Source organism: Rhipicephalus microplus, chromosome 3, assembly GCF_043290135.1.
Source record: "Rhipicephalus microplus isolate Deutch F79 chromosome 3, USDA_Rmic, whole genome shotgun sequence".
In the NCBI taxonomy this organism is placed as follows: Eukaryota; Metazoa; Arthropoda; class Arachnida; order Ixodida; family Ixodidae; genus Rhipicephalus; species Rhipicephalus microplus.
This window is the reverse complement of record NC_134702.1, coordinates 172,734,089-172,747,315: the sequence shown is the minus strand read 5'-3', so window position 1 is coordinate 172,747,315 and position 13,227 is coordinate 172,734,089. Positions and strand designations below refer to the sequence as shown.

At 46.0% G+C, this 13,227-nt stretch overlaps 1 pseudogene; it reads left to right on the top strand.

The window, feature by feature from the left end:
* Positions 1 to 6,416: 6,416 nt before the first annotated feature.
* Positions 6,417 to 7,290, top strand: LOC142803048 (uncharacterized; annotated as a pseudogene).
* The last annotated feature ends 5,937 nt before the right edge of the window (positions 7,291 to 13,227 follow it).

The following is a 13,227-nucleotide window of genomic DNA, read 5'->3' as shown; positions in this document are numbered from 1 at the left end:
CAGCTTCTCTTTGTCTCTTCCACCTCCTTACCAACCATCTCGTCCACATTGAAGGGTGGCATCGGTTCTCATTGTGTCTACGCATACGTCAGCAACAAAACATTACACCAGCTACAACCTCATTGGTGCACAACCAATAACTGAGCAAGGCTTTCTCCACTTGTTGGTCGTGCCAACTTCTCGCAGATGCTTCAATGTGGAAGCTTTGTGGAAAATATCGAGCTAGAGAGACAAGCGGCAAGTATGACAACTACATGGCCTAAATCGCATTATTGCATGGCCAAGACAGGGTTTTAAAGCAGAGAACCAGCAGCGGGGGGAATCTTGTCTTTTGGCGACACGACACCACTAAGCAGCAGAAGAGTCTGGGACGAGTCGTTGAAGCACAAAAGTGAAGCGTGAGAATAGTGTTGCTGATTTGTTGGTTCCGTGGCACCGTGACACTTGTAATATCTGATCACTGCGGCCTTCTGTGTGGATAATCGAACTTGTTTTTGAGGTGTTGAAATAACTAAGAGCTAGAGTCTCACTGGACATTTGAGTCCCATTCGCAACAGTTTACTGAAATCTTACAGAGAACGCCAAAATGATGAAAGAGATTTCAGGTCTCGTGGGACACCGTGCATTTTATCCTTTAATTGCACACATGTGCGTGTGCTGTATAAATAAGAGCAACACTGTAATCACCGACATCTGAAAACTACTGGCAACCGTTCAGAATGACCTCTAACATTGTGTGGCCCTGTAAAACAATAAATGAAAACATGTCCCAGTTTTATTTGTTTTCGCATTTTTGTTTCAAATGTCATGCATACTAGCAGCACACCAATGTAGCATGCTAGATGTACATGTTTACGAATTACTGCTTTTATGAATACTTATGCTACTCCTAGATATTTATAACGTTGAGATTCTACCATAGTCTACCTGCATGTGGTGTGCTAATGTGAGGAAACGTGTACTTAGAGTATCGCTTCGGTTTTCCAGACATTTGTGTCCTATATAAGCCACTGCATCACACTTCCACACAATTTTTTATTCTAATCTTCCTGCTTAATTACAGTGTTCCTCTTTATTTCTTTCTGTGTATATACTGCAAACATTTTCTTTTTCAAAAGGTGTCTAGCTTTGTGAAATTGCTTATTGTAAAAGTGGGTACTAAGGAATAATACTATAAAAGTGTAACTGGTTACGGAATTTATAATGCTCAACCCTGATTGATGCTGAAGGTAAAAGTATGATTGCGTGTACTTGGTTGTTTGTGGTCGCTTTACCAGTATTGCCAAGGAATGTCAGCTAGTGCACGCACACCGTATTCACTAATTACTCAAGGTTCAGACTAGGCATTTATTTACGCACCCCTTTGTTCTAACGTATCTGTCTATGCTAAGAAAAAGAGCTATGCAGATAACATACCGCAGTGACCAGTAGTGGTAGTTTGCTTTGATATTGCAAGATGTAAACAATGATTCGTAAGTGACTGTGTTCTGTGGTAGAAGTCTCTTTACACTGCACCCAGCGCAATTGTGTGAATTACACATGTTTAACATATCTCTCCAGTTGCTGTATTGTTATTAGTGTTGTTTTTTGGAATTTGGGCTTTGTTTGTTTTGTTGCTTGTTATTTGAGTTTGAGTTATTTGTATTTGAGTTAGTGACGGCTGAGCGAGAGTCGCATACGATGGTGTCACAGGTGGGATATTAAGTGGCCAGGGCGATGGCCACCTCTTCAGCCATCTCGGCAGAGGAAGTAGTGACGCTGGTTGCATGGTGTAGGACTCCATTGCGTGTGGCGACAGCTACAAAACGCCTTTTCCCCACCTCACCCCAAGCTCAACCGGGCACAGGCCACCACTTTCCGTCTACTTCAAACGAACACGTATCTCTCACCTGCCCGCTTTCACCTCATAATCCCGGACGTGTACACAACCGCCCTGCCGGTGCTACAGCACTCACCGGGCTACGCTTCCGCACATGCTGTGGGAGTGCCCGGCACAGTACAGACACACTAACGCCACAACCCTTTCGTCGAAGTTCTATGAGGCTCTGTGGAGCCCCGCTCTTGACGACCAAACCTGGGCGACCCAGCACGCCCGTGAGGCGGCATCGAGGCAAGCCCTTGACGTCTCCTCATTGGAGGCCTACGTCCGGCCACCTAAACCTGTTGGTTTCTTATAATAAAGTTTCTTCCTCCTCCTCCTATGGTATTTGTAGATGTTAACCGCCAAAGCATATTCAGAGAAAGAGGCGTGATAGCAAGATGAGCATCGCATATTGAACACAGATATTGGGCTAAGGGTGCCATTCCTCGGCCTGTTAAAGGGCCACTCACCAGGTTTGACAATTTTGAGCTGACAAGCGCAATGCGTAGACGAGGCAATCATGATCACGTTTGCCAAAATTTGCAACGCTACGCGCAGCAGAAATGGGTCAAATTTCAAGGTGAACGCTGCTCCCCCTCTCCTCTGCCGGCGCACGCCTAGAGAATGAGGGCATAACATGGGCGTATGAATGGCCCTACGTACACGGCTATGCAATGATGTTGGTCCTCTACGTAGACGACTCTTCTCTGACGTTGACAACAGTATACCACGTGACATGGCAAAAGTTATTTAACACAACATCTGTAGTTTATGTATTTGTTGCTTTGAGAGATTAATAAAACTTGAAATAAATAATACGCAATGAAAAATTGTGCGCCTTTTAAGAGATTAATAAAACATGAAATAAAAATTGAGATGCAATAAAAAATTGCGCGCGTTTTTCTTTCATTTTTTCCCCGTGAAATGCGGGGCTAATGTGCCAGCATTTCCCATGCGTTCGTGTACCCGCGGTCAGTGCATTTGACCGCCGCGGAACGTTCCTACGCGTCCGCGCACTCATTGTGCTCATCTACTCTACCGCGTCCAAGCCAGCGTTTCCAAAGCCATAGAGTTTCTTCAAGGCAGCGTCTCCTGCGCCGCGCGGCGCAGCAGCCATCCCTACACAGAAGTGGCTCTTGCGCCTCACGAAAGTGACGTCAAATTAAATATTATTACCTAAAGCTGGTCAAACATGTAAATTATTCATGTGTAATACGTTAAACCTACAAAAATTTTACTAAACAGGTGTTTAACGAGTAAATCAACCTAGGTTTGTTAACTAAACACATATTACAAGTACTTTAAACACAGGGGGCGCCATGGGCGCTGTGGCTGCGAAAGGTAAACATTGCTCGAATCCGCAAACGTACGCTTATGCAAGTCATTAAAGGTTCAGCACTAACAAACTCTACAGAATATCGCCATTTATTATATCCCTGGCGAAGAGACTTTTGCCGCACTAGAAAACAAGAAGTAGCTATCACAAGGCTGCGTTGCCGGGTACCAAATCTAAATTTCTATAAACACAGGTCTGCTCAGGCATCTTCGCCACTTTGTGCAATCTGTGATGAACTGGAAGCAATAGACCATTTATTTTTGACCTGCAGGCGGTTTAACACATTACGAAAAACCCTATTAGAAATACCTTTACGTGTTATTGGTATGGACTTATCTATACCTGTCATTTTGTCTTTTGGCGCTTCCATTTCTGGTTTCTCTAATGCGACAGTATGCGCGGCCGTCCCGGACTATATTGATGAAACTAATAGGTTGACTGATTAACCAGTTTTATTATCCTAACATGTCCACTTAATTATATACGTATAAAATCAGATTATTGCTCTATTTTAAGAATAAATTCGTTTATGTAAATATTGGTATGCATTGCATTAAGCACCACGCTTTTCTAGGCTATTGGTAATCTTTCTGTTAAACCTCCATCCTTCCAAATCTAAGCAGTAAATTTTAAAACCACTTGATTCTTGGCCTATCCCCCACAGTGGGTATGCACCACTGACAATAGGAGAACAACAACAACATTGCGAGATGGTAGCTGCCCGCGATGTGTGTAGGTCGTTAAAAACTCCGATAAAATCGCGGCCATAGCCTAGGCTGCTTCCAAGGAGGACCGGAGGCCCTGTGTCGCCACTGCTTCATGTGATTGCTGGATGCTTAGTTGAACCTGGTGGTTGGAGCTAGCGCGGCCGTCCACCGCGCCGCAGCTTCATCTGAGTGTGTGCGCCATAAAGTTTCTCAGTATGATGTGCGGATTACAGTTATTGAACGTACTGCATTTTCTAGATTTCAATGCCAAGTGTGGTGTTGTCAAAGGTGAAAGTGTTCTTGCTGCCGAGTTTTGCTTGTCGCGAAATGCAAGGCTGACGATGAAATAAATGCTTTCGCACAGTTCACGTGTGACTGACCGGACGCACATGCAGGAAACCCCAGTGCATCGACGAAGTGTTCATACGATGGATGGAAACAACTTTATTGTAGTGTTCTTACGAAGTCTGTGATCTCCGTAGGCCAGAGATACTGCATTGCCGGCAGTTTGGTTAAGGGCGAACACGTAGGGCCGTTCTCATCCGTTGCTACGCAAATGCTCCCGTACTGTCACAGGCCGTGCGTGTTATTCAGCAAGGTAGACAAGCTGTTTTGCAGTTAGATGGGATAACGCCATCGGAACTTGCCCTTGGGCATTGTTTATCAAGTGCTGATCGCCTAGAACATTGCGGTGGCACGTCAGTATTTTGAAGCGGCCTGCCGGTTACCTCGTCAGGTGATGGTACACTGAGCGACATAAAAAAAGTTGCCCGAGACTACGTGCAGTGCACCTTTCTGTCATCAAAACTTTGATAAACCGTGGAACTCAACATTCCTGACACCCGTGCCGAAGAAACCAATGCAGCCAGCTGTATTTGCGTTCTTCGTGTATTTTTGTGTCACGCCGATTAAGAGCACTAATTCGCAAAACACTTTATTGTGCGATGCATCAAAGATCCAATATTAAAGGGTCTCTGGACGGGGCCAGCAGCAGCAAGCCAGGCTGATGAGCAGGCAAAAATGTTATAACAATACATGCGTGAACAAAAAAAATGAGAAAGTAACGCTAAATGCAATAAGACTTGAACCACCTCACCAGCTTTTGATGTACTGCTTTAACCAACTACGCCACAGCTGCTTTTTTTTCTTCCTTTATTGCCTGTGTACATACAACATTCACAAACAAATATACATCAAACAAAGGAGAAACATGAAACAAAGAAAAGAAATAAAAAGCGTCCTATTTAATAGGCTTTTTAAAATTCCTTCATGTGTAGAACTACGCCACAGCTGCTGATTGATTTCGGGTAGCAAACAAGCCGGTTTTCTATTGTTGTCACGCTGGGTCAAACTAATAAGTTTTGTTTACTTTTACGTTTGGACGTAACTTTAACTTTTATTGTAACGTCTAGACGTACTGCTGGACACTCCCGACTATTCAAACGAAGCGCCTAACCGAAAAATGCATGGCGTCACTTCTGTGCGGCGCAGCAGTCGTTTCTCTGTGGGGGTGGCTCGTTCGCGGCGCAGCCTTCTCGGCCTATTTTTTTTTTTTTTTTTTTTTGCAGCGTCTTCTGCGCCGCGCACCGCAGCTACAGTGGACTAGAAGGGGGCAGTGGGCTCACTCTCCGGCGGAAGGTATGCATAGGGGTGGCTCCAGAAATGTCGCACGTTTGTGGTTCTCTGAATCTCTGGTCGCACGAGCGGTTTTCGCGCGCTCCACCTGTTCGGCAAATTCAAGGTCGTGCAAGGTCGGTTGGTGCAGAAGCAGCGCGCAACGTGAAAAAAGTTTCTTTTTATTTCTTTGTATTTGTGAACACATTATTATTTTTTTCGCCCCTAATCATCAATTATCGTTGCGAGTACTGTAGGTGTGGGACACGGGCAACGTTGTAGTGACATTGACCACGTGAACGGGCTAGGCGGCTGTTTTGAAGAAGGTCGGGGCGCCCGGTTAGTTGTTAAAGAGCTAGAGCGGAACACGAAGGGGACCTAGTGAGAGGCTACTAACGAAATTGAACACGTATGTGTGCGATGTAGGTGGTAACTTCAAACAGTTGTTGAGGTAGGAGAGTTAACGGAGGCGGCTGAATAGCGGGATTAGTGTTGAACATAGGCCTGTCGGGCACTCGGTCCGATGGTCCGGCGGGCGATGGCTAAGGAGGCTAGGAAAACCACGAGCGAGAGTAAGCTGTTGCAATGCGAAGAATGCAAGCGCTGGTTCTACTTAGATGAGACAGCATTCACGAGTTTGGCCAACGCGCAGAAGGCGAGCTTCGTGTGCAGGCTGTGCGATGCACTGAAAGCTGCCGTGCAACGCATGGAGGCTAGCATCAAGGGGCTTCAGGGGGAGCTTAAGGTGGAACAAGAGAAGAGGATAGAACTCCAAAAAGAGTTCGGAGCGTCGCGTGAACGGGAGGAGGCTACCGCCAGCCTATTAAAGCAAATGAAGGGCGACCTTCGAAAAGAACGGGAAGGGCTGACCGAGCTAGAGCAGCGGGTAAAGGAGCTAATGGCGCTTTGCCCCAACCCCGAGTGGTGTGAGACGGAAAGCGTGGGTAGCGGAGAAGGCGACAGGCGGGAAGGAACAGGCGAGAAGGGAGGTCAGGGGGCCGCAGTGTCTGGCCACAGCATGGAGGCTCCGAGAACATACAGCTCGGTGTCGCAGCAGTCTTCAAGCAGGGCAGTAACACAGGACAGACGGCAGAGAGAGAAACAGGTGAAGCAAACAGGGGCGCCATCACAAACAGGAAGCCAGCGATTGGAGCGTAGAAGGGTCCTAGTGGTGGGGGACTCTAACGTGGCCAGGGTTAGGGATGGTGTCTTCAAGACAGTGAAGGAAGATGGGAGAGTCAGGGTGGAGGCACAGTCATGGAAGAGCATGGTGGATTCACTGGCCAAAGCTCAGGAGGTTGTAGAAAACAGCATGAAGGGCGAAAATCTAGTCATTATTCAAGCTAAACTCAATGATGTCTTGAGGGGCAAGGATTAAAACCTTCAGAGAAAGCTACAGGATGGGATGCGTAAGCTCTGAAAAGCCTCTGGGAGTGTGCATGTGACTATATGCACAGTCCCAGATGTCTGGGGGCAGCCTCTTGGGATTAAAAGGAGGGCAGTGGAGGCCAACTGTGTGATCAAGGTTTTGAGCCGGCAACTCGGATACAGCGTAATGGAAGTTAACCAAGACGTGTACGAGCCCGGCGCTCGCCACTTTGCACAGGCTGGCATTCACTACAGTGGTGCGACGGGCAGGAGGGTTGGTAACAGAATGGGTCACCAAGCCATAGCTTTTTTAGGGGGACCCAGAGCCCTGAGGCCAACAGTGTAGCCAAAGACGGACCTAAATGGGCACAAATATTCAAGCCACACGAAGTCCGTGAAATAAGAAATCGACGTAAGCACAAGAGCCGAGCTAAGTCAGACGTAGGCTATATTAACATGCAGGGTGGCAGGAATACGTTAAAGTGGGAAGAGATAGAAGAGAAGTTGAGGCAGGAGGAGCTGATAGTATGTGGGGTTGTGGAGACACATCTGCGGGACCTGAAGCAACCACACTGCAATCCGGACTACGTATAGGAATTTTGCAATAGAATAGAAGGCAGCAAAAAGGGGGTGGAATTGGTGCCAGGGGCGGCGCCAGGAGGGGGGCAAGGGTGAGCTGGAGCCCCCCCAAAATTCTCGCCTGCCCCCCCCCCCCCCCTATGCCCACCCAAGTGCCCGGAAGCATATATTGAAAACCTAGTAGCAGCAGAGCTAGCTTGCCCCCCCCCCCCCCGGAAGAACTCACTTTTCGTGGTTGCCCCCCCAGTAAAAACATCCTGGCGCCGCCCCTGATTGGTGCATTTATACATAAGAGAACGGTTGGCGAAGAGTCAAGCAGGGATACAAGGAACATTTATGGCTAAAAGGGAAAGTGGCAGGGCAAATGAAACTCCTTGGTTTCGTGTACTTGTGGACGGAGCAGAGCCCAGAGAAGAAAACCAGGCAATGGTAGAGTGTGTATCAAATTACATTCAGAATTTAGGAATAGAGTGCGAGATAATTAAACTAGGAGATATGAATGCACACATAGAAGATATAGATGGGTAAACTGACTCAACAGGCAAAATGGTCATGGATATGTGTGAAAGGCATGATTTGATCATTTGAAACAGTACCCAGAAGTGTCAAGGACAAATAACATGGGAGGTAGGAAGGCTGCAGTCAACAATAGATTACGCACTGATGTCACATAGTATGTATTATAAGCTCAGGGGAATGCACATAGGTGAAGGTGGCTCCAGAAGTGATCACAAACATATAAAGCTAAGGATGGGAAGAGCAGGGAAAGTGGGAATGAGACAAGATGAGCAACTACAGGAAACTTTTTATTCATAAAGGCAAAAAGAAATAGCTACTAAACAAACTGAGAAAGTAATCACTGAGGATAATAAAACAGTGTGGACATTCACGAATTTAATTAGACTGTTTGAGCTAGAGCTTGCTAAGGCACAAAAAATAGCAGCATAGCAGGTTTGTGCCTTCTGAAAAGAAGGCACGAACCCAAGAGTTGGTGGGATGAGGAAGTTAAGAGAGCCATAGCGAAACGCCAGGAAGCCTCTAGGGAACACAGACATGCTAAACAGCGGTGTGAACCGACAGATGATGTTGAAAGAAAATGGCAAAGCTTTCTAAGCTGTAGAAGGGACGCATCCCTTAAAATCAATAAAAATATTAGAAGAAAGGGAGCTCCGTGGCTGGCCGAAATACATTAAATATAGAAAGGCAGCTGCAAAGTTTCGGAACCATCTAAACTCCCTAAGAAATGAAACAAACCTAGAGCAGATGTTTATAACTACAGCTCAAGGTGCTAGGCTAGAAGGGGACGAAGCTATTGAATATATAAGAACAAGGGTGACAGAAATATTTCAACAAAGAAGTGCCTTATGCACCACAATAGACAGAGATGGATCAAGTGGCACAATGGCTCCATTTTCACAACGAGAGTAAGAAAGGGCTGAGAAGAAGGTTCCAAATAGTACATCAACAGGCCCAGATACCATACTAATTATGCTGATAAAGACATTGGGTCCGAAGTCTAAACAGACTTTGAGAGAGGCAGTGAGTAGAACAATAATCGATGGTGAAGTCCCTGACGGATGGAAACTTAGCAGGATGAGCATGATCTATAAAGGAAAGGGGGACGAAGATGACATAAGCAACTACCGTCCTATAACATGGACATCAGTGGTCTACAGGCTGGCGATGCAGATTATAAAGGAAAGACTGCAGGCATGGATATAGGATGACGGGGTGCTGGGGGAACTGCAGAATGGGTTTCAGAAACACAGGAGGTTGGAAGACAACCTGCCCTCACTGACGCAGTGCATCGAATTAGCAGAAAAGGAACTCAGGCCCCTGTGGCTAGCATTTTTTTTTATATCAAGGGAGCGTATGATAGCGTGGTTCAAGAGGACTTGTGGGGAATACTAGACACACTGGTTGTGGAAGATGGAGTCACTAATCTTTTAAAGGAAATCTCTAAAAGTAGCAAGGTAGTTATAAAGTGCAAAAAACAGGTATCCAAGCCCACAGAGGTGAAACGGGGACTTAGGCAGGGGTGTCTACTGTCACCCTTGTTATTCATGATGTACCTACAAGGATAGAGGCCAAATTAGAGGGATGTGGACTTGGCTTCAACATCTCTTTAGTCAAACAAGAAAAACTCATTGATCAGGCACTACCAGTATTAATGTACGCAGATGATATAGTAATAATGGCCGACAACAAGGAAAATTTGCAGAGATCGATGGACATCTGCGGATATGAGGGAGATAGGTTAGAGTTTAGATTCAGTAAGGAAAAATCAGCAGTCATGATTTTCAATGACAACAAAGGTATTGAGCTTAGAATACAGGAGGTCACGCTAGAGATAACAGATAAATACAAATATCTGGCCGTATGGATAAGCAATGGGACCGAGTACCTAAGGTAACACGAAGTATACATGACGACTAAAGGTAACAGGAATGCAGCAGTCATGAAAAATAGGGCACTGTGGAATTACAATAGATATGATGCTGCGAGAGAAATATGAAAAGGGGTCATGGTTCCTGGGCTGTCTTTCTGCAATTCGGTCTTGTGCATGAGATCAGAAGTTCAAGATTAGAAATTAAGCAACGTGGAATAGGTAAGCTTGCTTTAGGAGCTCACGGGAATACACCAAATCAGGGAGTACAAGGTGATATGGGATGGACATCATTTGAGGGCAGGGAAGCTAGCAGCAAGATAAAGTTTGAGAAGCGATTGATAGAACTGGGGGAAGAGCGTTGGGCTAGGAAGGTTTTCGACTACTTGTACATAAAGAATGTCTATACAAATAGGAGGAAGCGAGCCAGGAACTTGACCGGTAAATACTTAGAAAACAGCAGGTGGCCAAACCAAAAAGAACTATCGGTTAAGAAGAAAGTGAGGGAAACGGAGACTGACGTGTGGAGAATTGGCACGATTAAGAAGTCCGCACTAGAGATCTATCGAACTTTTAAACAGGAAATATCCAAATAAAGGATCTATGATAATACTCGGGGTAGTTCTCTACTGTTTGAGGCCAGGACGGGAGTATTGCGAACCAAGACATATCGGTCCAAATACGAAGGGGTAGATACAGTATTCAGTGCGTGTGGAGAGGAAGAAGAAACTGCCGAACACCTGATAATGTTCTGTAAAGGGCTTCACCCTATAGTTCAGGATGATTACGCAGAGTTTTTCAAAGCACTGGGGTTTAGGGACAGGGAGGGCAAAATAGAGTTTAAGCAGGTAGACTTAACTAGAAAGAGGTTATCTGATTGGTGGCTAAAATCAAGGCACGAGTGAAAATTAAACCCTTCACTTCATAGTACGAATCCTCAACCTCACTATTTAAAGGAAAAAAAAGATAAATCTAATAGTTACTTCACTAAGTATTACGGCTAGGTGGCGTTAGCCGCCGCCCGATCTAAAGGGTTCAGCCACATCCATCCATCCATCCATCCATCCATTCGTGGAAGAATTTTGGGAGGGACGTTGCAGCTGAGCCGTTTGTGAGCCGGTCAAGTCCTGCAGAGCAACTGAGTTTGAGCCAGGTTGTGTGGCTGTGGACATTGGTGCACCGAGTTTTTGCCGTCAGCTTTGAGCGTTACGCACCACGCAAGACGACAGTATGCTTTACATTGCATACTGTAACCATGCCGCGACAACGGCAAAACCACTGTTAGGCACTTGGGTGTGTAACAGGCAACGTGTTCGTGAAGAGTAAGCAAGACCTGTCATTGTTTGGCGTCCTGAAGGATGACAACAGGCTGAAAGAATGCGAGAAGAACCAACACAGAGCAGACAAGCTTCTGGAAGACACCAACGCAGTTTGCGAACTCCACTTGCAACCGCGTCTGCGCATATTATCGATGGAAAAAAAGTGCGCATACCTCACCCACTATCCATGCCGAGGCTGTTTTCAGCTTGTTCGGCTGACCAACTTTTGTGACCGAGGAGGCCTCCTTCATCCCTCAAGCCAGCTGTACAGCTTCATGAAAAAGCTCAAAAATATTTCCACCGAATATTTTTGCCAGAGTAAGCTGCACTCTGACAGCATTATGGACATACTGGCAATAGTTCAGCGCAGACTCTCGATTGAAGTTGGTTGCAGTGCGCACGCAGCTACCCTCAAAGCAAAAGTAATTTCTTTTTACGTTGTCACACGTCTTCATTTAATTTGAAAGGACTGAACACTGACAAATAGGCAGGGAAGCGGCAGAGGGCCAAGCAGCTGAAGATGAGCCGTCACACATGAAGTGAATAAGGTGTGTAAATCAGCGGCTAGATGGTGCACTACAGTTCTTCCAAATAAAAGTTATCATGTCAGGAGCAGAAGCTTCGTGTGTATCTTTATTTAGTTCTTCACTACGTGGCTCTACATATGTCTAACATACGTGTATTTGCATAATTATGATTATTAATAACCCCCAGAAAACTGTTGTGCCATGGTCTACAACTGAAGCAGAACAAAAATTATTTAAGCACTACAATTTCACTTTATAATAAATGCGCAAACCCAGCCAGCACGCCTGCATGTTAAAGCTTTTCTAGGAAGTGAACGTGCACTGTTTTCTAATTATGTCGTAAAAGGGCGGGCATAATCTTGTTGCGAATTCTCTTTAGGTTCGGTCTACACAGCATGAACCGCACGTTTGGTCACTGTATCAAACATATAATTTGTGGGATATATCATCCTTTTCGACGAGGTGTTATATTCGAGCAAACACGATGTGGCCTCAACAAATATAGTGCTTATCAGGAATACTCTACTAACTCAAGCACACACCCTCCGACCCCCCCCCCCCCACACACACACAAAGCGTTAGCTGCGTCGCACTAGAAAGTAGAATGCAGAGACTGCGACGGTTGCCATCGGAGTGATCGGACTAATTTTCGGGAAGCTGTATCGCAAAAGATAAGGAAAACACTGTGAAGCGAGAGCACCAGAAGCTCTTAATATTATCAGAGGGCAGTCAAAGCATGCAAGTTTATTACAAATATCAAATAAATGCACGTTGCAACTTTTACGAGCGGCCATCGGCGAGCAGCTTCTGCAGGTGAAGCTTCCATTGAAGATGCCTGTGGCGCCATATCTCTTATGTGACGTCAAAAGCGTCAGAGTAGCTGTGGAGTAAGCCCACTGCCCTCTTCTAGTACACTGTAGCGCAGCAGGCAGCCCCACACAAAAGGGAGTTCTTTGCAGTGCGTTCCACATGGGTCTCCTTTGCGCATGCGTGGCCACGCCTGGCAACCATGGGCAGCGCTCGTTCGCGTCACTAGCAGACGCCTATGAGGACCGAACTAAAAATGTCGCTCTACAACAGGCCAAATCAAGCTTAGAAGAATAAAAAAAACAGACGAAGGCTCCCACGTGGGCACATTTGAAAGAAGTATTGGGCGTGCAGCTGCTACGATGGGCGATTATATGCGCTGCACGCCGGCATGTGCCAAGGGCGTAGCCAGAATTTTTTCTTGGAGAGGGGGGGGGGGGGGTTGACCATACTCCGTGTATGTTCGTGCGTGCGTTTGTATGTGTGCGTGTATATATACATCTGCAAAATTGAAAAATTTCGGAGGGGGGTCACCCCCCCCCCCCCTGTCTACGCTCCTGGTCTGTACTTGTGCTACTTCTCTCCATCCGATACAAATGTTTCTTCAGTACATTTTGAAGGTGAATACTTTAGCGCTAATCAGGACGGAACACGCGCACTGCGCCAGGGCTCGTCTCATCTCTCTGTAATTAGCCCTCGTTTGTGCTGAAGTTCTTACCTGCA